The 27547-nt window shown below is 39.9% G+C and overlaps 1 long non-coding RNA gene across 1 annotated transcript; it reads right to left on the reverse strand.

Annotated features, from left to right (window-relative positions):
* Positions 1-19191: 19191 nt before the first annotated feature.
* Positions 19192-27012, reverse strand: LOC117266677 (uncharacterized). Its single transcript, XR_004502512.2, has 4 exons — positions 26814-27012; positions 23773-23889; positions 21992-22089; positions 19192-19666 (listed from the first exon to the last, which is right to left on the reverse strand). It is a non-coding gene; the product is annotated as an uncharacterized LOC117266677 (long non-coding RNA).
* Between the last annotated feature and the right edge of the window lie 535 nt (positions 27013-27547).

Genomic DNA, 27547 nt, shown 5'->3' on the forward strand with positions numbered 1-27547 from the left:
TATTGTAGAAACATGGCAGTACAACATGACGATCTCCATAAGTGAGGACCTGCTCCGTATGTATATATAAATGACTCATTCTAAGGTAAGGAGAACACAACAGCTCTTACTTTTAGATGATTATACACTAAAGAAAACATAATCATTATATAATATTCCATTGATATCCTCCTAAATCCTACATACTGGACCTGGATGTGTGATGTGATCGTAGCCTTCCAGCTTGTGTTTTCAGTGTTCAGAGTTTGCATACATGTGTATGTGCACAGTATATGTGTGTCTTTGGTCTCTGTGGACCCTTAACACATAAAACGATTTGTATTCTGCCTTGTAAAAAAATACTTTAAATTAATTCAGTTAGAACCCAGAATCATCAGGGAATGAGTGATGGACTGAGTGTATCAGTGAAGTTAATATAACATTAGGTGATGTGCTGGCTTGTATAAATCTCAGCCTAATGCAAAGATGCCAAGATGCATCCAAACACCATCTCATTTGTGGCTGTGGGGGGCATTTCTCAAATATCACTGTCAATTATCATTATCATACTGATTCGACACCTGACTGTACACAGCACAACACAGACACATTTGGTCCGGTATATTTAATTGTTCCACATTCAAATGTGTTTACTCTCCTCACCACTAGAAGCAGGAAAAGTTGATAGTGCACATGAGCACTGTCCGAGGCATGCAAATTGAGACGATTGCAAATGGAATTTCTACAATATCAAGCCTTGTTAGCGCAGGAGTAGCAAAGCACTAAGGACAATCAAGACACCTTGTCACTTGCTTTTTTTTTATCTCCTACCTCCTTGTGAAGAGAAAGCACTTTGAATCTGCTAGTTTTTCTCCTGCATTTGCATAACAAAGCCCCCAAGAATAAGGTAGAGGTGTGATGAAGCAGCCTCCACTACTGCATCTGAACACCCATCAACATGCCTCAGACACACTTACAAACACAGATGGAGGTGTGTGCGCATACACACATATCCACATGTATTCTTTTTTAATTTTTTTTTTTATCTCTCAATAAAAGTATCTGACAACCAAAACCCCAAAGATCTCTGATGCACGGCTTCACACCGCAGCAACACAGTCAGCAAAATAAATTGAAAGCATTAAGAGAAGTCTCCCAGTCTCTCACAAAAAAGTGAGAGACTGGGAGAAACAGAAAAAGAGAAGAGAAAGAAAACAACATAAAAACAAAATAACCTTTCTGCACCAACTACAATCCCTCCACTCCCACCTACATATAACCCCCCCCCCCCACCACCATCAGCCCAGCACAGCTCCCCACTTGGAAAGAAACAGGATGAAATGACATTATGCATATGAAAATGTCCAGAAAGATGTTTGATTTATGTATGCATTAGATGCAAATTCTATTACGGGACACAAGGCAGGCTGTGAGATTTCCCACTGAACACTTGGCTGCCCTGATCAAACCCCATCTCATTAATTCAGACAAGGGGGAGAAAGATAGAGGGAGTGAAAGAGGAAGAATTGGAAGAAATTTACAACCCAGACATAGATTTCTCAAAAAGCAAGAGAGAGGGCAGTGGTGGAGAGACCAAATTACATTCCTCTCTCTGAGGCTGAAGCTGACTGTTGTGGAGGAGGATTTTCTGACCAAGAGCCTGTCCAGTCGGCAACAGAAACATTTGGATGGGACAGAAAATGGGCAACAGAAAACATCAATTGTGTATGTGTTATGACTAGGTCGATGCCAATCTCAGGAAAACTATGTATTACAGCCTTGGTGTGGCCATCCCTTCTATCACTTGTAACTGTGCTCACTAAAATAATTGATGGGGTTCTAGTACATGGGGATATTGCTAAAAATAAGTTTAACAGGGAAACAGAAGTGGACAGATTCTTAGACATCAGTCAATTATTCAAACTTTATTTCTGTGGCAACTTTAATGCAGGTTACTGCAATCCAAATGTAAACAGTAAAAATATTTACTTCACATTAGGAATAAAATGTATTTAAAATGTATTTACACTGAACGTTGAATTTAATTTGAATTTGTTCCCATTTTTCACAGGATTAAGTTAAAGATATTTGTTTTTTGTGCATTTGACAGTACATCCAACCACCTTCACACCTGCACTCAATAGGTATATGTCTCCCAAATTTTGAATCATCTGAGACCAGCCACCTGAACAGCTGATGCAACAACTGGTTTGCACAACTGAATGATTTCTGCAGAAACCATCTCAGGGAAACTCATCTGCATGCTCATCCTCCTCATCAGAAACTGTACATTTTCTGTGAAAATGTAACTGTATTTAGAAAAGACAGTGCATTTAACACATGTCAACAGACAATGCAGGAGGATACCTTGCATGTAATATGTAGATTTAAAAGTCCACTGACAAAGCAGCGATATTTGACGAGTTGGAATGAAAACATGTTGGATGTAAACATCCATCACTGTTTACAGACACACTTTCTAGTTCAACTTTGAGCTGTTGCAGTTGTAATCACAGTTCTTCTGTGCAGTGAGGAATTCTTAGAAGCATTGCTGCTGTATTTACAACCTGTACTCCCAAAGAAAGAATGGCCAGAGCTACAAAAATAAAACCCAAGTTTTGAATGTTTTCCTGTAAGTATAGAGCTGAGGGGTATTCCAGGTAGGAGAGTCAACAAACTCTGAGTCTAATCCTGAATTCTGAGTTGACTTACCCTGAGCTGGGAAACTCTGGGTATCTGGTTCCAGAACAGCTGATCTGAATTAGTTCAATCAACTCTGAGTAGGTACACCTTGAGTTAAGTGTGTGCACAACCACAATAAAAAGCCTTCATCAGTGGATCCCCGATACCTCTAGTCACCATGGCAACCGGAGAGAAACAGCGATCAACTTATTTTACACCTGTGGAATTGGAGGTGCTCATGAATGCCTACAGCGAATATGAGCATATATTTCGTAAAAGAAAGTAACACCGCTAAAGCTGCCAAGGAGAGAGAAGCGGCATGTGAATTTTAGCAAGAAGAATATACTTTGACAGGATGCTGGTGGCTTAGTGGATAGAGCAGGTGTCCCATATGGCTTTTGCTGCAGCGGCCTGGGTTCGACTCTGGCCTGTGGCACCTTGCTGCATGTCACTCCCTCTGTCTCTCTCCCCATTTCACGCTTGACTGTCCTGTCAATTAAAGGCAAAATGCCCCCCAAAAAAATATTAAAAAAGAATCCTTGCTAATTTCAGCAGCTATTTTAAGCACATATAGATGGTTGATGACTTATTTGAAATATGAATCCTTTAAAACCATCATACCCAAGAAACATAAAAACATCATTCAAACAGGTAAGGCATATTTTACTTGGCCATGACTGTACCTTTCTTTAGTTTTATTCATATTTGATTTATTAAACAAAGTAGCTTAAATAACCATTCAGTGGCTATTTCATTATGTACTGTAGGCCACTAATATCATATAAAAAGCTACTGTTCACAAAAAAACGTAGCGCAATGCAAAACATTTGCTCTGATGAGAGCGCACATCCACATTGTGTCAGATTTGATATGTGTGACCGGTAAATGATTGAGCCTAATGGAAAAACGGTACAGATATTCATTGGGGAATGACAACACATCTAAACGGAGTCTGAAGATCCTCTCCCGGCGTAAAGCATTGCGAATTAATTGATATCGATGGGATTTCCTACATACAAACAACCCATGTGTGTCTGCCAGCTTGCTTCAGGCTCGGCAGTAGGGAGGAAACAGGTTTCTTAAAGAAAACCTGCCAGCAAGCAGGTTAGGTTCACAGAGTCAGTGGCCATGGTGATTGACTCAGAGTTTGACTTACCTTTCTTTCTGGAACTGAAAACCCGCCCATGAGTTTCCCTCATTTCAGGGTTAACATACTCAGAGTTTTCACTAAACCCGCTTTCTGGAATACCCCCCTGGAGTCAGAATGTGGTTATCATACCTCAGAGCTAGCTGTTTCCTCCTGCTTAAAGACTTTATGCTAAGCTGGGCTAATCGCCTCCTGACTCCTGCTCTGTAGACATGAGATTAATATTCCCCATCTCATCTAACTCTGCAAGAATGTAATCAAGTTAATTTCCCAAAATGTCAAATTATTCATTTAAGTAAAGTAGATAAAGTAGACACATGAATGAGTGAGCTTTAGAGGTGCTGGCAGGAGGATCTTTGAACTTTGGACAAAGCCAGGCAAGCTGTGTCTCCCTGCTTCCGGTCTTTATTCTAAACTAAGCTATACATGTCCTGACTCCAGCTCTGTACTTAACTTACTTAATACACAAGTGATAGCAATCTTCTTATCTCACTCCAAGAAAGTGAAAATGTGTGTTACACAATACTTTGAATTATTCTAAGGCAAAATTGCATTCTTTTGAGATCCAGAGACAGGCAATATTCATGCCAACTTTAATATTAACTGCCTCAAAACCTCAAAATGTACTCTTCTTGTATTAAAACCAGCATCAACATGTAAAGGGAACTTCATATTTCTATTAAGCCCTCCATTTTCTGTCAGTTCATCTGTCCATATGTCACATGTCACATCAAGAAAGAAATAAGAGGCAAGGTGAGATGGTGATAGAGAGAGGCTGGCTGCAGGTCTCTCTCCTCTCTCTTTCTCCAATCACTTCCTCCTGCAGCCCCTTGTATGATTGAGGTCAGACGGGGGATTCTTCCCAGGCCTAACTAATGTGATTGCATCAGAGCAATACCCTTAAACGACATCACATTCCTGATCTGCATACTAATTGGCCCTGCTTTGTCCTTGACACTGACCTTGGGAGGAAGAGGCCTTCATTCCCCTAAGGGTGGGTGATGTGTGTGTGTTGGTGTGTGGGGTAGGGGGGTGAGGAGGGTGGGGGAGGCGTCCATCTATTGCTCACATTTCCATGCAAAGACGTCCCTTCTCTGCATAACCCCCTCCTGCCCTGCCTCATGGTACATCGACCTCCCCCAGCAACACCACCACCACACATACATGCACACACACCCTCGCCCTCTGCCACCCCTATCTCTCCTCTCTATGCATCAATGCAAATTATAACAATGGCCGAGGCTTTATTCGGCAGGGGTAAGCCTGCGTGACCCTCTGTGACGGGGAGCAGCAGAGACAAAAGGCCATTTCTCTCTGAATAAGCACATGGACAGCAGCATCTCCCCATCCCGGGTGGGGGAGGAGGTGGTGGTGGTAGTAGTAGAAAGGGGCCAAATGCAAAGAAGGCCACAATTGTAAGGATTTTTAAAGCAAAAGAGGGCAGAATGGAAATGAATGCAGAGTGATGCAGTAGGGATAGAGTCCTGGCCCTGTGGAGACTGCTGACGGAGGATGCAGCGGGTTTGTTGATCGGGACTTAGCTCTGTGGAACTGACAAGAGCAGCTGGCTGAGAAATTTGCATGTTTTATTTATGTATTTTCATTAGAAATAGATTGGTATGCTCTCCCGACGGTGGTTGTGTTGGCTGCCATGTAGCCAGTGTATCCTGTGTTGAGTCCTGTGAGGGATCACTTCTTGCAAATGCCACCCTTCTTTCTTTAATGTCTGTGAATTAGAAAAGCAAAATGTGACACAAACTTGTAACTGGTTGCAAAAGAGGGAATGCTTTACAGCAACTTCTGGACATTCTGACCAATCAAACCAAGTTCAGCTGAGTATGTTCAAAATGATGTAAATGCAGAAGGCAAGCAAAGTGCTAAAAGTGTCAGTGTGTTCAAACAAATTGCTTTTCAGATTGTCAAAAAGCATTACAGTGTACATGTCATCAGTGGTCAACCTAAATCTGAATGTCCACAAAGTCCGTGTGGGCATGCCACAAGGATCAGTACTTAGACCTTTGTTGTTTAGCTTATATATCAATTACATTGTTGAGTGTTGCTGCACAGGAGTTAGGCCACAAACGTTTGCTGATGTTACTGCCTTATTTCTGTGGCGGCAAAACCACCTACTGTTGTTGCAGCCAAACTAACAGATGGCTTGGGCAAAATGATGCGATGGCTTTGCGCTTCCTGCCTTACACTGAATGTCAAAAAAAGTGTCCCCATAACCACAGAGATTGTGTTGCAAGGTTGCTATGAAATCTCGTCTTAATGCTACCTTTGCATTTTTACACAGAAACAAACAACGGCGACATCATGCCAGTTCAGTGTGTGATTTTAGACAGCATGCGGCCTCCAGCAAGCAAAAGAGGTGTGATGGGTGTGACATGTAACACAACATTGTCAGCCCCTAGAGTTACATATAACATGCCTCAGCAGCACTTTCTATAAAATGAGAATGGCATAGCATGGTAATAACAATCATTTACCATCCCTGTTATATGGCAGCAGATCTTGTTTTCTGCTTGGAGGGTAAGGAGCTACTTTACCTCATTGTCTCCCCATTTTGCCCAAAATTGGGAAATGTTGCTAGCTGCTTTTATAAATCTCCCAGTGGTGGGTCGCAAACATAACACACCATCAAAAAGTCACACTCGTCCCATATCTGGTCCCGTCCTGCAAGCTGTCCCTTTCACACAGATCTCAATTCGGTGCTGTTACTACCTCCACTGTTGGCTTACAGGCGAGACAACTCTGTCCCTCATGCACCGATCTTACCTTTTATAAAGAACAGTGAGGCGAAATAACAGCATGAAATTTCCACCTTCAACAAGCAGTGTAAAAGGGGTTTATGTGATTTTCAGTCAGAGACACCATGTTTCTTTTCCTAAACTTAACCACAGTAACTTTACTTGCCTAAACCTAACCTCTGTAACTTTATATGAATTTCATAACTTTATGTTAAGGACATAATGTCATTCCTAGGGGGTTAATCCTTAGAATATCACACAAACTGTTAGTGTGCATTTTCGTAGGATATTATATAAACCATTCTATGAAGATATGTTGACACACGAACAAGCATACATGAATGCACCCGCCTACGTGCAAAAATATACTATCAGTACATTTCAGTTCATACAGAGAATATGTAGCCTGACACAACAAACAACACCAAAGAAACTGCAAAATGATTAGTCTGTGCAAGCACAGGCTTGGTTTTGCTTTTGTGGCTTAAGTCGATGCTCACTATAATGCCAACTCCCTTCACTTTATCCAGCAGTTGAGTAGCAAGACAGGGAACCTTTACCTGGGTCTTAAGTATCTGCAGTGTTCATTGGAGAAACTGATGCCTGCACTGTACATTTACTACTTGACAACTTTACTGCTAATTTCTTCTCTGCTCTGATCTCCAACACCTGAACACCTGTCTGCACTCAGCCCATCCACTGTCACAGAGGCACCAGAAATGACCACATTTTAGAGCTCCATCTAAATTTCTTAAAATTTCTCTCTGGGGAGCTCATGTCTCTTTTAGTGAGTGAGCACCACCTAGCTCCCACTTATTTTGCACCTTGCATTTAGTACAACCAAGTTCAGCTGAAGCACAATGAATCCTTCATTCAAAGACAATTGGATTTGCTATAGATTTCTTAAAGACCTTTCAACTTTAACCAAAAGACATCTTCACCTCTGACCAACTGTGTGGTGTGCTTTTTGGAAGACAGGCAAAACATCCTTAAGAATCAAGTCTAGTGTGAGAAATTGAGCATTCATAGCAAAAGGTTATTTCACATACAGTATGTTGGTCTTTTTTTGATGATGTATCCACTAAGATACATTCTTTTTAACTTTTGGCAAAGCAGTGTGCCCTGAGCTTTTTAGAGAATTTATTCCCCTGTTTTTTTGACACTGATTGCCTACCAAGGCATCAAAAACATCTGTTGTGTGTGACATTGCTATCAGATACATATACCCATATAAAAACTATTATAACTGTCTTTTTTTAATTTGGTTTTAGTTTTGAGTTTCACAATGACTTGAACATCAAACACATGTTTGACAGATTATGGCTTTTAAAAATGTGTTAGCAAACTGTTGGCTACTTACACATCCAGTACACATGGAGCAACATCAGCATATACTAGAAGTCATGTTTCTGACCACCTTACCCAGTCCAGACCAGTTTTTTGGTCTCTCACCAACTCTTGAGAAAAAAATATGCAGTTCTTTAGATACTACATGCCATTACAGGGAAATGCTGGCTTAACAACGTGTACCACGTTTGATGACAATGAAAACAGGAGCCTTAGCTTTCTGCTGCTGAAGTAATGAATATCCCTAGATATTATGGTTCTTATTTTAGATATATTTAAACAGAATCATGCAAACAATGATCTACCATGGCTGTCCTTAGGAGACCCATTGTGAGGGTTAAATATAGTCTTTTGAATCATTGTTAAAAATTAGGGCTGTCAAGCGAATAAAAAAATTAATCGAATTAATTACATGTGTTTTGATTGATTAATCTAAACTTACTACATACATACATTTTTGCTGTGAAAGTTTTTAAAAAATTTCAGTTCAAATGAATTTGACAGATGTGTCACAGTAAAGCTGCTGGATTTTGGACTCAATTGTCCCCCTGTCCTTAACCACCGAAACTGGTTTGCAGTCTATTGCAATCCATTTTGCAAGGGAGTTGGTTAGTCAGTCATAGGTTGACTTACTCAGTTTGCATCTGAATGCCTCGTCGAGTGTGGCTTGATGAGGCTGGCTGCTAGTCCCAGCATCAAAGGCTGTGCTAGCTCGGATCTCCGGATTCACTGCTAAATGCTTTGCATTGAGGTGATTTTTCAGGTTTGACGTTCTCTGATGGTACAAAAATTTCTTACTGCAGAAACTGCAGAGAATGGTGCTCCTATCAACAGCTCCATCTGGGCATTCTTTAAATGTTCCATTCACAGGGCCAAGCAGCGTCGTCTCATCTGCCTCCATCATGTGACAAAGCCAATGTGGCCTTCACCGACGCACCAGGTCAAAGAGCACCATGGAACACAATTAATCAGTTTTTTTTTTTTTAACATGTTATTTTGTATGTGATTAATTAAACAAAATTAACATGTTACTTTGACAGCCCTATTAAAAATATTGATTTGAGCAGTTTGAAAAATGAAATTTGACCAGAAACCAATTACATGTTCATACTCGGGACATAAACTCTGCAGGTGCTTCCGACAGATTTTTAAGCAGTCAACTGTAATGTTTGTACTGCAACTAACCATTATCAGAGCTCTATGGTCTTTTTGCAGTCAAAATGAAGCATTTCTATGCTTTGCTGAATTTGACATGTTGTCAGTCTTTGAAGCTACTACCTTTGTGCATATATTGAGTAAGTGCTCCCAACACAGTACCTTGTACCTTGTATTGTTTTTCTGTATGCCAACCATATACTCTTAACAGTCACTCATCACTGTAGATCCTGATGCATCCTAATTCCCTGACTAACCTTATGCTAACTAGATCAGCTATTTGGGTTTCAGAAACTGTCTGACACAGAGTGGTATCAAACCATTTTGGTCTGCAACAGGCATCTATGCAGTTACATAATTGTTGACAACAGACCTGATGTAGTCCAGTGTCCTTTTCCATTCTGATATTCTCCTCTTTCTGTATGGGCATTCCTGGATGTACATGGGCCTTCTTCAAATTTCCATACATATAGGGAGAAGATTTTAGAGCAAACAGACAAATGGCCATCATGCTGCAGTTATCAGTGTACAAGAAAACATTTCAGAGCTGAGGTATAGGACAACTTCTCTGAAATCTACCGTTGTCGCAAAACAGATGAATTTGCTCTGGCAATGATTATTCCAGCAATCTGATAGTGTCCCATACTGTTTGTAGAACAGGAAAAGCACCAGTGCAGTCCCAAATACAGCAACAAAAGAAAAAAAACTGTCCTCAGGTTAAAGCCTGCATCTGAATCTCATACTCTGTTACAGGCGTGAGATTTTCCTTTTCTTGTATTACTGTTACTGCTATGCTGTGAGATGTGTGGAAATTTTAAAGAGGAGCTTGGCTTTGGCTATTTTGCCATTTTTACATGCTGAATAGCTCTTCCAAATTCTGCACGACGGACATAACCCGTCCCTTTTTTTTTTCAAATCAAGAAAAATGCAAGGAGAGCACTCTTATTATTCCGTACGGGATTTAGCTTTTTGTCTCTCCAGCTGTGATTATAGGGATCGTTTTGTCTGAGAGCTCAGCAGGTTTAATCAAGCTCGGATAATTTCACAATGCCTTGTAATGGGGTCCCTGAAGACGAAACCTGCTCCTGTTTTCACAGGTTTTTGCAGGGCTGGGGAAAAAAAACGGGAACCTTTCAACAAAAACCCCATCTTGCACTGAAGCAGGAGCCAGCAAGGAGCTATTTTAGCATCCTGCCTGCTGCCCTTGGGACCAGGCATTACACAGACACCCCCTGCCATACACACACACACACACACACACACACACACAGAAACAAAAACCCTCCATCCATATACACACTGCAGGCCCCGTGCACTTCCCCTTAATGTCTGGCAATTTGCCAGGTTGTCATTGACAAGGTAAGTGTTGATTTCAGTAGCAACGATAGGCAAAGCGAAAAGGGAGGGAAACTTCAGAACAATGAAACACTCCTTTGGAGTTTTTTTTTCCTTTCTTTTCTCCCTCACCTCCTCCTCCTCTTCTGGAAAAGGAGAAAGGTGTCAAGTTTGTGACAAGTGAATTGTTTTTTCTTCCCCCCACCCCCTCCTCACCCTCGCTGTGATGGCGTTGACGATGGAAAGTTTGTGGAGTTATGTTCTTTGCAGATAGTTTGACCTACTTAGGTTAGTGCCGCACACCTTATGAAGCGCCTTCCAGACTCGAGCTGCAACCTTTTGGAGGATGATCACTAAAACATTAGAACAGGTAAACAATGCACGGCAGCTAATATTCAGTTCTATAGATTATATTTTGCTGCAGAGGGCCTTTTTGTTGTTTTACATTTACCTCTAAACTATTTGTTCCCAGTTCGATTTCCACTTCAATAGCTTTCAGGTTGTACATGTCATGTTAGTCCACAGTTTTACAGTATGACATAGTAGCTTCTTCCAGCTCTTAATTGAAGCCTCATATAATTTACACTGAAATACTGAAATTCTGAAATACACTAGTCCATACCCATTGAGTGCACAGTTGTCCACGTACAGATTCACATGGTGTGTGTTTGGGATACAGGTCATAGGAAATTGCAGATTAAATAACTCAACTGAACCCATTAAGAAGAGCAATGTATTCAGACAGAACTTTTGTGAATTTGATAGTACAATTGCTTTACTGAAAGTACAGTGGTACCATTGCCAATAGTGGGATAGTTAGTGAGCTAAAACTGTACATTAGGAGTTGAGGAAGCAAGTTGAAAGGCAGATACTTAAAGTGTTTATATTTTGTATTGGCTAAAAAGTGGGGCACACTGGTAGTTTACATGGGAAACATAGATTGACCACATTAGTGAGTAGAAAAACGTGGGACAGACAGAATGACTGACTGACAGAATGACACACTGACAGTTTCCGTGATTATGTACAGCATACCATACCATGACTTAGTCATACCAAAAATTTGAAAAAAAACGAAACATTCGGCCACAGGGGGAGCCACAGTGATCGGTTGCATTTTAGCCATTTTTAAGCATTTTTCTGTTGTTATAGCGCCACCCAGTTGCCAATTAGAGTTAAATTTCTCCAGTCACCTTGAGGCGTCCTGTTCTACATATCTACCAAGTTTAGTAAAAATCGATATGGCGGTTACGCCTAGATAAGAAATGAGCTCTCTAGCGCCCCCATTTTGTTTGATCGGGTCAATAATGGAGGGGTCCCCTCAGATTATGTGTGGTCATATGCCTACAAAGTTATGTGGTGATCGGTGAAACCCTTGAGATGTTATACACCTTTATGTGATGAGCCACGCCCTCCGCAATATTCATTGCCTTATAGAAGCTCAGTTTTAGTAAGTTTTCCAACTTTTGCCAAGAGGGAACTTTAGATATTGGTCCCTAGATTATATTCACCGAGTTTCATGCAGATTGGTCAAACTTCCTAGGAAGAGATCAATTTTAAGTGTTTTTCAAAAAATTCAAAATGGTGGAAAATCTTTATAGCCTAAAGTTATGGGTTCTTGAGGCAAATGTGTTCCTCATGGGGAGAGTCATCTCTATGCAAAGTTTCATGTCTCTACGACATACGGGGCATGAGATATGCCCATTCAAAGTTTGCAATTTCAATCAGTTGCTCAATCAATTGATATAGCGCCCCCCTTTGGCCAATTGATGTAATATTGCTCCCATGACCCTCTACCACTGTGCCAAATTTCACATGGATTGACCAAGTCAGTGAGGAGAAAAATGTGGAACAGACACACAGACACACCCACAGACAGAGTTTTCGTCATTATATAGTAAGATAAGATAGTAAGATAAGATAAGTATACAGTGAAAAATATACATTACAAGCTTTACTGCACACTGATCACCTGTGTATAAGCTCATGATGGCAATGTACAGTTTATTATGAGGTACATATTGTATTAAAGTAAAGGACCATTTCCATGGAGCTTGCACAGTAACAATAATTGCCATTGAAAATAAAATTTGGAAAAAGAAATAAAAAAAGACCTGAACTGATAAAGCAAACATTGGCACTGAAACACTTTGGAGAAAGGTGTTGGCACTGATGAAAGTTCCACAGAAAAATATAACAGGCATTAAAATTTATTCTGTTTTTGCATTCAGATGTATTTTTCAAGGACATTCTTATGATTTTTTTTGTCATGCAACTCTCTTTTTCACTGTCAGTTTTTTTTTCACTGACTTTTTTTTTTGTTTTTGTTCAAAGTCAGTGGTTTTCAGTTTGAACTTTCTTTCACTGCGGCAAGGAGAGCATGATCTGCATATTGTAGCAATGCCCACATTTCCCATCATGCTCAGTGCTGCACTGAGTAGTTTGTAGTTTGCAGTTAAGTTTGCTGTTTTATATTCCATAACACAAATGTCATTTTTTTGTTATGGTCTGCAGTGTGTCTGTTCAGAGTATGCTGGTTTATCTTCTTACTATATAATGACTGTCTGTCTGTGTGTCTGTTCCATGTTTTTCTCCTCACTGACGTGGTCAATCCTTGTGAAATTTGGCACAGTGGTAGAGGGTCATGGGAGGATGTGAATGAAGCAATATTACATCAATTGGCCAAAGGGGGGCGCTATAGCAACCAACTGAAATTGCAAACTTTGAATGGGCATATCTCATGCCCCGTATGTCGTAGAGACATGAAACTTTGCACATAGATGCCTCTCCTCATGAGGAACAAATGTGCCTCAAGAACACATAACTTCCAGTTATATAGATTTTGCCATTTTGAATTTTTTGAAAAACACTTAAAATCGATCTCTTCCTAGGAAGTTTGACCGATCTGCACGAAACTCGGTGAACATAATCTAGGGACCAATATCTAAAGTTCCCTCTTGGCAAAGTTGGAAAACTTACTAAAACTGAGCTTCTATAAGGCAATGAATATTGCGGAGGGCATGGCTCATCACATAAAGGTGTATAACATTTCAAGGGTTTCACCGATCACCATGCAACTTTGTAGGCATATGACCACACACAATCTTAGGGGACCCCTCCATTATTGACCCGATCAAACAAAATGGGGGCGCTAGAGAGCTAATTTCTCATCTAGGCCTAACCGCCATATCGATTTTTACTAAACTTGGTAGATATGTAGAACAGGACGCCTCAAGGTGACTGGAGAAATTTAACTCTAACTGGCAACTAGGTGGCGCTATAACAACAGAAAAATGCTTAAAAATGGCTAAAATGCAACCGGTCGCTGTGGCTCCCCCTGTGGCCAAATGTTTGGGTTTTTTTCAAATTTTTGGTGTGACTAAGTCATGGTATGGTATGCTGTACATAATCACGGAAACTGTCAATGTGTCATTCTGTCAGTCAATCATTCTGTCTGTTCCATGTTTGACAAATGATACCATTCTACCACTATTGGTAATGGTACTACTGTACTTTCAATAAAGCAGTTGTACTATCAAATTCACAAAAACTCTGTCTGAATACATGGCTCTTCTTAATGGGTTCAGTTGACTATTTAATCTGCAATTTCCTATGACCTGTATCCCAAATACACACCATGTGAAACTGTTCGTGGGCAACTGTGCACTCAGTGGGTTTGGACTAGTGTTAGTTATTGTCATTCTTGTGTTAGTTTGTAGTTTGCACTATTAGTAAGTTGGCTGTTACACTTCATGACCACAGCTGTATTTTCACATGGTGTCTGAAAGTTGATGAAAAATTATTGTTGATTTCTGAGACAACAGTGACGGTGACAAATTATATTCTGTTTTCTCTGTGAATTAGTATGATACGTGTAATTCACTAGGAAAAGAGTGTTGCTCTCCTAAGTCCTGAATCCTGACATTGTTCTAATCAACTGAAGATCATGTCATGGAGTGTTATTGTAAGAAAATTGTCATTGTGTTATAATGTTCTTTATATTACATATTGTTACAATGGCACTTTATATTTTGCATATGCTTTTTATATGCTCATAGGAACATAAATCCATTGCACTTCTCAGCAAACCTATCATGAAAACTGTTTTATTATGACTCCTTCGGTGATGTCACATATTTAGACGAGACATATTTAAATGACATGTGATATAACGTTTTTATTTGGTATATAAAATGCGAGAAACGATTGCAAACAATTGTTTTTTGGACGCTCGAGGGCACTGGTAGCATAACTGTATGAAAAGGCGTGAATCGCAATCCAAACATTACTCTAGATCCACAGCAGTTAGCAACAGCTTTCATGAGTTCACCTAGAAAGGGTTCCCATTTGTGGATAAGCAAACTATTAGCACTTACTGAGTTTTCTCACTCCATATAACTTTCCTGCCAACAACTAGCTGCATGTATGTGCATTGCTAGACCAGACCAACGCATCAAGTCACTTTGCAAAATATCAAGGTAATGGCCTTCTTGGGGGATAGACAACCAAAGATCATAAAGATGTCAATGCATTTTGATGTGTGTGTTGATTGTAATTTTGACATGTGTGTATGCAAGTCATTCAATGATCTCATAGAATGATATGTATGATATCCTCAAAATGCAGACACAACCGTTGTATGATATCCAAATACGAATTAGAGCCCCATAAAAGAATTTATGTCCTTAACTATCAGTTTTGATATTAACGTGAAGTTACAGAGGATAGTTTTAGACAATAAAAGTTACTGTGGTTAGGTTTAGGAAAAGAAACATGGTGACAATGTACCTTAGTTTAATTTAGTTTATTTATTTGTTTACAAATCATTTAAAATAGAAATACAATTCATAATCTCCAGCAAGATACATTTTTGTAAAATGGGTCTCCCCATTAGCTATCCGTAGCTTGTAAACCTTAAAATGACTCAAAGTTTACACAGTTCCAAACATGAGTCTCCAGGGGAAAGTCCCCTGTTTTGTGACCCATCTACCACCCCAACCTGCCTCCTTACAGAACTGCAGGGGACTGCTTCCTTATTTACTGCCATCAGCACATTGGTCCCATGATCGCCATCTTTAAAAATAGTTTGATATGTATGAATTTGGCTGCATTACTTTTTGTTGGAAAACGTACAAACAATTTATGAGAACAGCCTGTTTAATTTTCTGTTTGATGTTTGTTTAATAGATGTGACTAATGATTGTTTTGTGACTTTTCCTCAACCTGAGTGTTCATGATACCTTAATTAACGAAGGTTGATCGCCGTCATGTACCATCCGCCTGTCCACATAAATCAATGACCTGAAACAATGGCTGCATATGTCATGTATATATGTTCAAATCATGATACCTAGTGATTCAATTAAATGTGTATAACTGACTGAATCATTAGGTAATGTTAAGTGTTCACTGTAAATAACCAACCTGTTAACAGCTACAGCTTTGATCTGTAGGCTGATATTAAGTCGGAGACTATCAACCGTAGCCCTCCTTGCAGATTAGGTTCCTCCCCAATGTTAACTCCATGGCTACAGCCTTGGTCCTACTGTATTTGATTTAACAAAGCACCTATATGCAGTACAAGGTCTATTTACATTTCAAAATGTGCCCATGTAATGTCATCATGCGGAGCTTAACAGTGTTTTTAAACCCACATTCACTTCCATTGCATCTATCAGGCCAATGCATTAAGAATAATGAATTATGATTACTGTAAAGACACATCACACAAGTCAGTGCTCATGGCAATTACACACATTTTCTCCAGAAAAAGCTTAACTATTTTCAAATCCAAAGAGAGCATTTGTCTATTAAATTTCAATTTTGAATCTGAAAACACAAGAAAGCAGCTTCCAGTCAACACCAGTTTATACTGTTTAGCCAGGTGGCCTGACTAGAATGTTGCCTTTATATAACATCTAATTATTTATGGCTTTATGTCTCTGTTTTGTGAAACGGATCATAAACTTCCTTTAGCAGAGCATAAATTGAAGCAAAGTGAGTATAAATATGTAAAGATGGCATAAATGGATAAAAGTCAAATGAATTTCAGATGAGAATTTTAGTTGCAGTATTTGCCTGCTCTATAGGCTATTTTGACCCAAATATAGCACAGCTTATCGTTCTCTGCTTTTCTGTCAGGTCGTCATACATGTACATACATAGAGGTCCCTATCTTTACTACTGATACAAGTGTAATTTTGAACTCATGTAGCCTAGATATTTAAAGTTCTATACTTTGGATCCTAAATTAAATGAAAGAAATGTAAAGCTCTGGAGGCCTCTTATTAAGAGGAGCTTCTTAACATTGCTGCAGTACAAAACAGAGGTGACCACACATCTTCATCACATGTTATGGACTGACAAAAACAACAACAAAATGGTCATAATGGATGACATGTACAATTCAGGGAAGGTTTTTTTTTTTCTTTTCAGTAGTGCAAACAAGACTAAAGCTTGCACCTTTTATCCTCAGTGTCTATATTTGATACTAAAATTCACACTTTCACCTAATCTACCAGCAGCACAATTTCCCTCCTGCTACAACTTGTTTTTCCAAATTTCATTCAGAGTCTTATTATTTCAGCCCTATTTGTTTATTTTTAAATAGTCATTGTAGTTGATTTATGTTAAATATGTTGTGTTATGTTATGTTATGTGTTTTTACACTGGGAATATAGTGTAAAAACACAGAAAATTAATAAAAAGAAAATATAAAGTGGTGACTTATTATAAAGGTTGTTCTTACACTTTCTATAAATAAGATAAAGTCACTTAATAAAAGTCTGTTTCTTAATTTTCAGCAAAGGCATTTTGTACCTTTAAGTTTGCTCTTTAGACATGATATTCTTACTTCTACTATAATATTAATATGATCTCCCAGAATAAGTTATTCATTGTTGTTTTAGGTTGAACTCATGGGTACATGTTGTCATCAGCAAGTCTAACAGCTCTGGTGGTTCCCTCTGAAGACATGCTTCCTTATATTATGACAACATGAGTACTTGCTCAGCAGAGAGAGTGGAAGGCCCTAGGTTCACTTCATGGAAATTAGTCAGTGGTCATTTAATGAATTGGAAATGTATTTGGGACTACACATCACTAAAAGCACAGCACATAAACTAAAATGATGAGGACCATGAGGTGCCCTCTTTAGCCCTTTTTAAACAGGAATTGTGCAAATTTGCAGGAAAGCCCAATCAGTCTTCGTTCAGCATTGGCAGTATAAAAACTAAATCGGGGAGTCCGTCCTGGAAGAGGGATTCCTCCTCAGTTGCTCTTCCTGAGGTTTCTACCGTTTTTTTTTCCCCGTTAAAGGAGGTTTTTTTGGGGAGTTTTTCCTTATCCGCTGTGAGGGTCTTAAGGACAGAGGGATGTTGTATGCTGTAAAGCCCTGTGAGGCAAATTGTGATTTGTGATATTGGGCTTTATAAATAAAATTGAATTGAAAATTGAATTGAATTGAGTACAGCAAAATGCCGCCTGCCTACTTTTGTTTATACAGAATGTGCCTTTTTTAGGGGCAATGGGGGGCGTGAGCAAGTAACAAAATGTGTAGCTCAGCGTGTGATGTAGGCAGTGACGTGGGAGGGAAGCCGCGGCTAGTCAGTCCTTCGGCGAGTCTCTCGTAAATCGGCCCGCCCTTCACCGTTCCTGTCATCTGACGGTTAATGGCCTCTTTGTTTACGAGGACAAGGAGGGTGCGCAATTCTTTGTCTCCCCAGTTGCTCATCTTTACTGTAGTGTCTGTCAGGTTAGGGTTTCCCTCTTACTACTAGCTACTTGCTAATTCCTGCTATCAGCTGTTTCCTGTTTATCCACTGCCAGTGGGTGCGGTGTCATCAACAGCTCCTCCCACAAGTCATCAACAGCCCCTCCCGTGGCGGAAGGCCGCCTTGTTCTGTTTAAACCAAAAAGGTTCTGCCAGTATGACTACCCTACGCGGCGGAAAATTGAGCACCTCGAATCAACTCGCCAATCCGGCTCTGTGTGTCTAAACGCTGCAGCTTGCTGGCAAAACAGCCCAACATTCACAGAAAATCTGGCAGTGTAAAAGGGGCTTCTGTTTTAACTTGAGGCCTTGTCTTATAGAAGGATCTTGTGTAAAACTCGACCTTTAATAACTTTATTTCAGTTTATATTATGCTTATATGTTGCGTATTCTTTAATGAATTGAGCATAATCAAATTATCACAGGCTAACTGATGCACTGCAAACCTGGGGTGGGGAAGAATTACAAATTCAGAGGACAGCTTGGTTTCTGGGGCTGTGGACAAACTAATCATGTGTAGTCTATGAAGGAAACAGCACACACACACACACACACACACACACACAGTATAAAGAGAGTGCTGGGGCCCACAACACAATTGTGCCTTGGGGTCCCTAATTGGTTAATCTGGTCCTGTTCAGCAGTGCTTGGATATACATATATATATATATATATATATATATATATATATATATATATATATATATATATATATATATATGTAAGCATTTTGAAAAATTTTATTTTATTGATAATTTTGATATTTTATTTCTGGATTTCTAATATTGTAATGTTGGCTGGCAATGACCTCACTTGATCCGACACATCTATACACCTCTACTGTCTTGACATCAAGGACGTCATGACATCAACTCATGGAGGAAAACTGTCTTTCATTTTTTGGACCTGGCTTTCCTCCTCTGGAAGTTATTAAATCTCAGAGAGTTCAAAAGGTTAAATATGTAGTTTCAAGATAAAATAAATGTATATATATATATATATATATATATATGCATGCTGGGCTGAAGACTAATTAAATCTCTTGTTATATTTTTATATAGAAATGGTAAAAGACTGCCTCATTCTTTCCCTGTGCTAAATGTTTAAGGCGAAACAGATCAAGTTGAGTGGTTGTGTGTTCTTCCCGTCGAGCTTCATTACTACATTTATGATAAGACATTTCTCTGGCTGTGCCATAGTGTGGGAAGGCTGTGAAGGGCTGAGGCCTCTGATCAATCCAGAATGTCTTCTTGAAGACCAGTCCTGCTCTTCCTGTGTGTGTGTGTGTGTGTGTGTGTGTGTGTGGGTATGTGTGTGTGTGTGTGGTGTGTGTGTGTGTGATGTTCTTCCCTCTACCGGCTCCAGGTTTGATGTCCCATTAAAGAGGCCTTGCAGACATCAGACCAGTCACTCAGAAACGGAAAGTGGGACTCGGGGGACACTCAGGATGTTCATCATTAGGCTTTGGTGCCATTCACCCAACTCCAAACCATCGCCTCACTGAATCAAAAAATAAAAAAAAACAAGACAACTTCAGAAATCTTTGGGTGGAGAAACAGAGAAGAGAGAAGAGCTCCGAGGGATGGGTGGGGATGGGGGGAGCAGAGGCAGAGGTGGTGTTGTGGGGGTGTGGTTGCACTTAGAGATATTTAAAGGCGAAAGAGATGGGCTTTGTTAAAGATGCGATTCCCCTGGGTTCCCCTCCTTGAGTCGCAGGGATCTGATAGCGCGACGCTCCTGTTCGAGCAACACCTCCTTTGCTGGGGGGAGATAGGATGGTGTGTAATTATACTGCAAGGGCTTTCAGGGCCCTGACATACCTGTCACCTGGGAAGGAGAGGGATGAGAAGACATTTGCATACCTTTTAGTTCTACTTCAGAATATAGAAACTTGTCCTTTCTCATTTGTTTCTGACAATTGTGTTTTTACCTTTTTTTTCTCTTTTTTTTTTACATTTTATTTTCTCCTTCCTTCTGTCTGCCTGAAGAGGCTTGCTTTGGAAGTTCAGGGCTCGTTCTCAGTGCTCATTTGATGACTTTCAGGAAAAAAAAAAAAGTGCAAGCGAGAGAGCACCTTTGATTTGGATTTGAGAAATGGTTACTAATGAGAGGAGATAATCATTGTAAGAGTTGCGGCTTTTGTCACCAATTCAGTTGTTTGAACAAATTCATTTCATCATTTGTATAATAACAAATTGAACTTAATAAGTGACAGTGATAATCAGTGATCAGACGCAATAATAAGAACAATAAAAGACAGTCAGAATCTTTCAAAGGAAGCGTGGATTCAGTAATAACAACCAAAATGAGCGGACAATGCTCTTCTAAAGTGATTATCATCAATGGTGATAATTATTTTCTGCTCATCAGGACACATTTCTACTGGCTGAATACTTACTTTATTATTCAGTGCTGGATGCAATTTGTCACAGAGCATCCATATAGTACAGTGTATAGTGCTGGAATATTGATCTACTTGATCTACAAAGATTACAATATAACATACAGAGAAATGTTATGACCTAATTTTGAACATGTCTGCAGTGTTTTCGCATCCAGCGCAAACAGAAGCTGCATCCATGCATTAACATTGCTTTACTTCAGTTTGGTGAGCTTGATGTTTTCCACGTGCATGACAATTGGGAGTAAATAATGTTTCCTCGTCTCATCAGTGAGGCGAAAACCTGATTCTTTTCCCTTTGTTGGAGAGAGAGAAGCTGGAGGAGAGTGTGAGGGAGAGAGAGAGAGAGGGAGAACTGCGTTACCCACAATTGTCGGCAGCATCTTTGTACAGGTAGCTAACAGAGGAGTGGACCCCACCGCGTTCCCTTTCATGTCTAACAGCAGGGTAGAAATGTTAAATTGTAGCGGCCCCTCTTTATATGTATATAAAAATGTCCTGAACAAGATGCTTATCTTAATAGATGAAGTAGGAGCAAAAAGACCTATAATTTTAATCAAATCTGGGCCTCATTGGTGTGACGGTGTTGAGTGCTATTGAAGCTTAAAATTCATGTTATTGGGGGGCTCGGAGAAAGGGACTCAGCGGGTGGTGTCTCGCAGTGTAATTATCCCTCACTTACAGGTATTTCTGTTGCCACAGTCATTATCTTCCCTTGTAAAGAGGAAATCAATTTGTACAGATGTATATGAGGAATGGAAGATTGCCCAGAGAAATAGAAAAGAGGAGAAAAGAGGCATTCTCATGAAAGAGGGACAGTGAAAATTGAAGATAGATGACTTGTTATTGGTCTGCGTGCGGGGCTTGTTTGTTTGTTCGCCTGATTGGCTGCAGTTACGGTGCCGTTGCATGCAGGAGAGTGGCACAATGAAAAGCGTGTCTTTGAATTCAACTCATTATTAAGTTTTATTACTGTGTTCCAAATAAGAGCCCACTATCACATTTACTGACTCCATAAAATCCTGTTTGTGGAGCTGCTCTCAAAGAAGCCCAAATTCAAAACTGTCCACAGCTTTTCTTGTCTTTTCTTTCTTCAGGACATAAGAGAGTTTAGTAGACTTAGCTTTGCAGCATTTTTAGATATACTTTATAGAATCTATCTTTACAAAGAAAGTACATCTAACTTAAAAATACAGTGCCAGACATCCAAGAGTAAGATGAGGAGATGGGCATTAATGTCATGTCTGTGTGCTCAGTTTAAAGCTGAAGTCAGGGTGTGGTTAGCCTAGCTTAGCATAAAGATCAGAAGTAAGTGCTTTTCATCATGCCAATGTGTCTCCTTGCTTTCCTCACTGGTGTCATTTCCTTGCATCTTGACTTGAAGGATGTGAGAGAGGTGTGAGGAAGAGAAGCAAAGGACACACCTGTGATTCCTTGCTTTAAGCTACTCAAGAAGTCTCCTCTCTCCTTGAAATGCATTCAAGGGACTGGAAGATCCATGGTAGCGGAGGAGGAACCATTTCTGGGTTGTAGGGGGAGAGAGGACACAAAAAAACATAAGTTAGTATGATGAAAAGCATCCTGTCTGGACTGACAGACAGACACTGCCATAACCTATAGCCATGGCACAAGTCTGGTTTAACAAATACACCTACCAGCAACTATAAAGCTCAAAAACAATGCATTTTGTTTTGTTATTATAGATGTCACCGTGCTCAGCCATAGGTTTCAGAGGGTACAATTTAAAGCTTGGATTAGAGTTTTTCCACTGGAATTTTTCAGTTGCTGGCACCAGTCCTCGAGTGATTCCGAAAATCACCATCAAGACACAGATCAGAAGTTAAATTATCCACTGACTCTGTTACATTGTGCTGTATGTTTGTCTTTTTAGGGAAAAGGACAACCAGCCTATTTGAAGAACAATGAATCAGCTTACACATACAGTCGAAACATGTCAAGGTAAACTACATCTCCTTAAAAACTCATTGTCTGGAAAAAAAAAAAAAAAAAAAAAGAAACCTTTCTACACTGAATCTAATTTGGGTTGACAAAATGAACCTATTTACACCACTGTGACAAGTCACGCTTCTTTACATGCATTGTGTGTAAAGTTTGTGCTCATTGAATGCATACAGTCTTTTTCAAAAATAACTTACAACGTTGGTAAAACACCTAATTTTTAGGTTTATTTCCTTACGTTTAAGCAACAAAACTCCCTGGTTGGGTTTAGAAAAAACACCATAGTTTGGCTTATAATATGATTTTTATTAATGTCATGTAATGTCAAGTGACATACTGTAAAACTTATGTTAAAAGCCTGGTCCCAATTAAATGCACAGTCCCTTTTACTAGCGGGATGAGGCTACATATTTTGACAAACGCCTGTCTCAATTAGATGCCTGGTCTGGTTGCCAACCAGTTCATTTTTATAGAAGTTCTTTAGATGTCTGAAACAGGTTGTTGGCTACACATTTAAGCTAACTTTAGCTGCTTGGATCACACTTACAGATATAAGTAGTTTAAACTTTTGTCGATGTGGAGATGTGTTAGCTCAGTTAGATTCTCCACAATTCAATTGTTTAGCTCATTTTACTGAAACTACATGAGAACCAAACAAGACAGCAGTTCATTGAGATTTACTACCCTGGTAAAAAAGAGAGACAAGAAAAAAAAAAGTGGTGACTCCCCATGTTACCTCTGAAGCGGTCATGTAGTCAGAATATGAGGCCATTCTTCGATTACCCAAGAAGGTATTCATATCCCTTCATATTCCATCAAAAGAATCAAAATGATTTTTTCATAAAATTAATCTAAGTTGTGAGTATTGTATTAACAGGATAAAGTGGTGTTGTGTCAGTATGCCAGGTGCCGTAATCCTCAGGTGCCATAAAACAAGTGTCGTAAAGCTTTCTTTGTCTGATGCACTGTCTGTCGGAGCTAGATCAAATAAATAATTCAGAATTGATATATTATTTGAAAACATTTTTTATACAAGTAATATTCATACTGCTTTAAATAAATATTTTGATCACATTTCCTCATCTTTTGCTGAGCAACAGTTTTGTGTGAACGGAATTAAAAGCCTGTCTTGAATAGACGCCCGTCCCAAACATACTGTATGCCTGTTGAGTTCAGTGAATCAAGCAATTCATTTTTATGGTATGTCACCACTGTAGCATGCTACACATACTAGCACTCTACTTACACTACAGGGTCCCAGGTGAAAGTCCTCATGTACTGTGCAAACATGGGGTTTTGCTGTAAGTATGCTGGTATTAATGACTGCAGAAGGTCGTTGTTTGCAAAATCCTGTATATATGATCTGAAATGAAAACCATAATAGATAGAGCATTCATTCTTTTTGTAGCAGAAAGCTAAGGATTCTGTCCACTGTGTCATCATGTTGTACACTCATAATGATGTCTCTCTGTTCATAAGAATTACCATATCTCAAAACTAAATAATGTACATTGTTAAACTAACTTAATGGAGTGTTAAGAAAATTTGTTTATGTTTCTAAATGTAAGAATCTTTTCGATCAATATGTTTGTGTTTTTATTTTGTAAAATCTGATGAAAAAACATTTCCATATTTATCTATATGACATTTTCAATACTTTTGTCAAGTATTATGGCTTATTAACCTTTTAGCTTAGGTTGTACAGATTTTAGGGATATAAGACAATTAAGATACTCCCAAGAAATGACATCACAGTAAGCAATAATACCAATGTAGGCCCTGGCAAACCATTGCTATTACAGAGTTCAGAAGGTGAAGTTTCAAGATAAAATTTAAAAAATGTATGCATGCTGGTCTGAAGACACCATGTGTTTGATATATTTTGTAATATGGGGACTATAATGTGTAGTTCACATGTTAAACAGTTACACAGTTACAACATGACTATCAAACTGATATCTATGTATAAAATCACATACACACACTTCCATATTATCAATAGCTTTCAGATACAATGGTAGCTCCTTTTCTGGACTTGGATATCCTTGCCATTTAGATACTTAAAGGAATAAGTAAAGGCTCTCTGTGTTCTGGTCTGTGCTGAACATGTACAGCTTTTCCAGGCTGTAGATTGAAGCCTCCATGTTCCTGTCATGAGGCCCAATCATCTGGACACCACACTGATGCTAGGACTGTTAGTCTGTTTTGATTACTTAATGAAAGTGTTTATCTGGCCATGATCATTTGTTCCTCTTGTTTTGGCCCTGGGCGGCATAATGAGAGCAGCCTTTTGATTGGAGGACAGATGATGTGGATGACGGATGTCTGCAGTCCGGCTGGCGAGTCATACAGTATGGCTACTAAGTAAATTACTGCAATTAAGGTCAGCCTCTGTCCTGCTTTACGATAGTCAGGAGAAATAACATCACCATCCACACACACACACACACACACACACACACACACACACACACACAGAGGCTTTATTTGCTGTCTGAGACATGACACCATTACTGTCCGGTCTCGAAACGAGCTGTCCTGATCGGTCAGACCTCATCGCTAATTAAGCCACAGTATTTTGCAAACATATTTTGCAGATGTTAGAAGATGAGCTGCTGTCCCTCTGTGGTGTCCAGCCCAATTAGTCCCGTTAGAGCCAGGCCTGTCTTGAGAAGGGGGGGGGGGCACCGCCTGGAGGTGGTCAAGACAAGGCCGAGACACATACAGACAATGTCTGAGATTAAGAGGCCGTTTACACGTCGCCGGCTATTTTCATAAACGGACATTTCACCATCTCCGTTTTCAAAAAGATCTTCGTTTACACTTACCCGTGTATATATACACAAGAGCATGCCAAACCTGTAGGTGGCAGTGTAACGAGAGGCTCAAGCCTTCCATGTATCCATTGTCACCATAGCAACATAGGTCGCACTTTTGACACAGGCGCAAGTTCCGGCGCATACTGTGACGTCGGCTGCCTATAACTCCGTTTATCTCCGTTTATCTCAGTTTACATGCAAACGCGCAACCGGAGTTTTCCAAAATCTCCACTCTGGCCGGAGTTTTTAGAAAGACTCGTTTTCAGAGGAGAAATCTCCGTTTGCGTGTAAACGAAGGGCACAAACGAAAGAAGATGTCTCCGTTTATCAAAATCACCGTGTACGTGTAAACGGCCTCTAAGAAAAGCACTTGCACACCATGAAATAATGATGATCATGTTGTGTCCAGCTGGACACCGCCCCTACTAACGCCTGGCTGCTCTTCCCAACTAAGGACATATCTTCTCAAATGACCAGTGGCATGCTGACACCTCACATAGCATTCTGGGGGGTAAGAGACGGCAGAGGCGTGGATGGAGAGTCACAGTCTGCTCTGTGGTCTGATCCAATTGCATCTGGGATAATGAGGCCAAGCACATGCCTGATGCTGCATTTAGCCCCAAAGGGCATCTGAAAGGATAGCCAGTACCCTCGGTCACTTGAAAGGTCAACTGTGCTCCAATCACGGGAGGCAAAGACTGCAAGATAGTAGCTCCACACCAGAGGACTCTGCAGATATTGTTGTTCAGTGACCAATGATGAGCTGATACAATGTGGTAATTGGAGTCAATAAAAAGCCACTTTACAATGAGGTGAGCAGAGATGCTGGTAGCCAAGGAGAGTTTTTAATTTCATTGCATTTAGTGGGAAAAACAACACTGTAATGAGAAACACTACGAGCTGGCTTGTCTCAGTTATAAACTTTTTTCCAGCAGGTTTGCTGCTATTTGTCAAAGTTAAGACAAAGAGCCATAAATAAGAATAAGCAACTGTTTGTTAACTCTTTCAACAAGGCGATGGTGTGTTTACAGCTTGTAACACAGCTTTAAAAAGACTCTATGCTATCCCACTTCAGATGTTCTTCTAGGAACCAAAGCGAAACTAAGGCTACTGGGGAAACCCAAGCCAAGACAATGAGAAGCTCCTTAAAGACCTTCACACTTTCCTTCAATGATCTCAGGGATTAAAAACATTATTCTATGAACCTAGTACAGGCTCCCTTGTTACCCTATTACCCTAAAGGTTCTTTAAGGAACTTGTTCTTTTTGGAAAGTGGTATGTTCCCAGCATGAAGAAGCAAATAGACTGTATGGTAAGAGCAAAGGAAGGACCAACTGTGTGTCTCTGTATATGCAGATGGTACAAGAGAAACACAGAAAAATAAAGCGGTCCACAAAGTTAAACTTTTTCCCTGCCTCTCACCTGACCCAATTACAGCACCTTGGTGGCTGCTAGAGCAACACTTTACCTTTGGAGTCCGACATGCTTTCAAATTCTTCAGTTATCCTCAACGCTGTGTTTTTTTTTAAAAATTCCTCTTTGTTTTGCTGCCTCAGTTGTAGCCCTCCGGGGACAGTGCTTGTTGAAGGAGTCGGAAGAGGGTTGTTCTTCCTTCGCTTTGGTTTGGTAAAGAGAATAAAAATAACTCCTGCCTGGCTTTCATTCACTACAGCTGTGAAGACATAATTTCACTGAGCAGTACAAGACTCTGAGTCCTGGGAAAGTCTGCTATGTGTGGAGTAAACAAGATCAGCTTTGACCCACACAAAGTGAGAGCGATGATGTAACAGTTTGACAGTGGAATTGACATATGCTCATATTCAGTTTGATAAATATTGTGTCAGTGATACATCTTTAATGTACTTTACTCACAAAATATAACAATTAAACTATGATGCATTATAATTCAATAAAATATCCACCATTGTATAAGAATTAAAACCTCCTCCTTCAACAGACTAGCCTGGAAATCCTGGCCCTCACCGATACACCCTTCCTACCCAAGGGACGGCACTAACTGAGGCATATTAAATGCCGCCGCACGCAGTTGGATAGCACAATAGCCAATCAGAGCAAAAAACAAGGTGACAAATTCATTGCACTAAGCCCCATTTGTTTGCAGACCAGTGGGACTAACTGATATATTATGCTTTTTGCCGTATCCCGTCGGCAAAACGGCAAAAAACATCCTTCCTGGAAGCG

This window comes from Epinephelus lanceolatus, chromosome 15 (assembly GCF_041903045.1).
Source record: "Epinephelus lanceolatus isolate andai-2023 chromosome 15, ASM4190304v1, whole genome shotgun sequence".
Taxonomy (NCBI): domain Eukaryota; kingdom Metazoa; phylum Chordata; class Actinopteri; order Perciformes; family Serranidae; genus Epinephelus; species Epinephelus lanceolatus.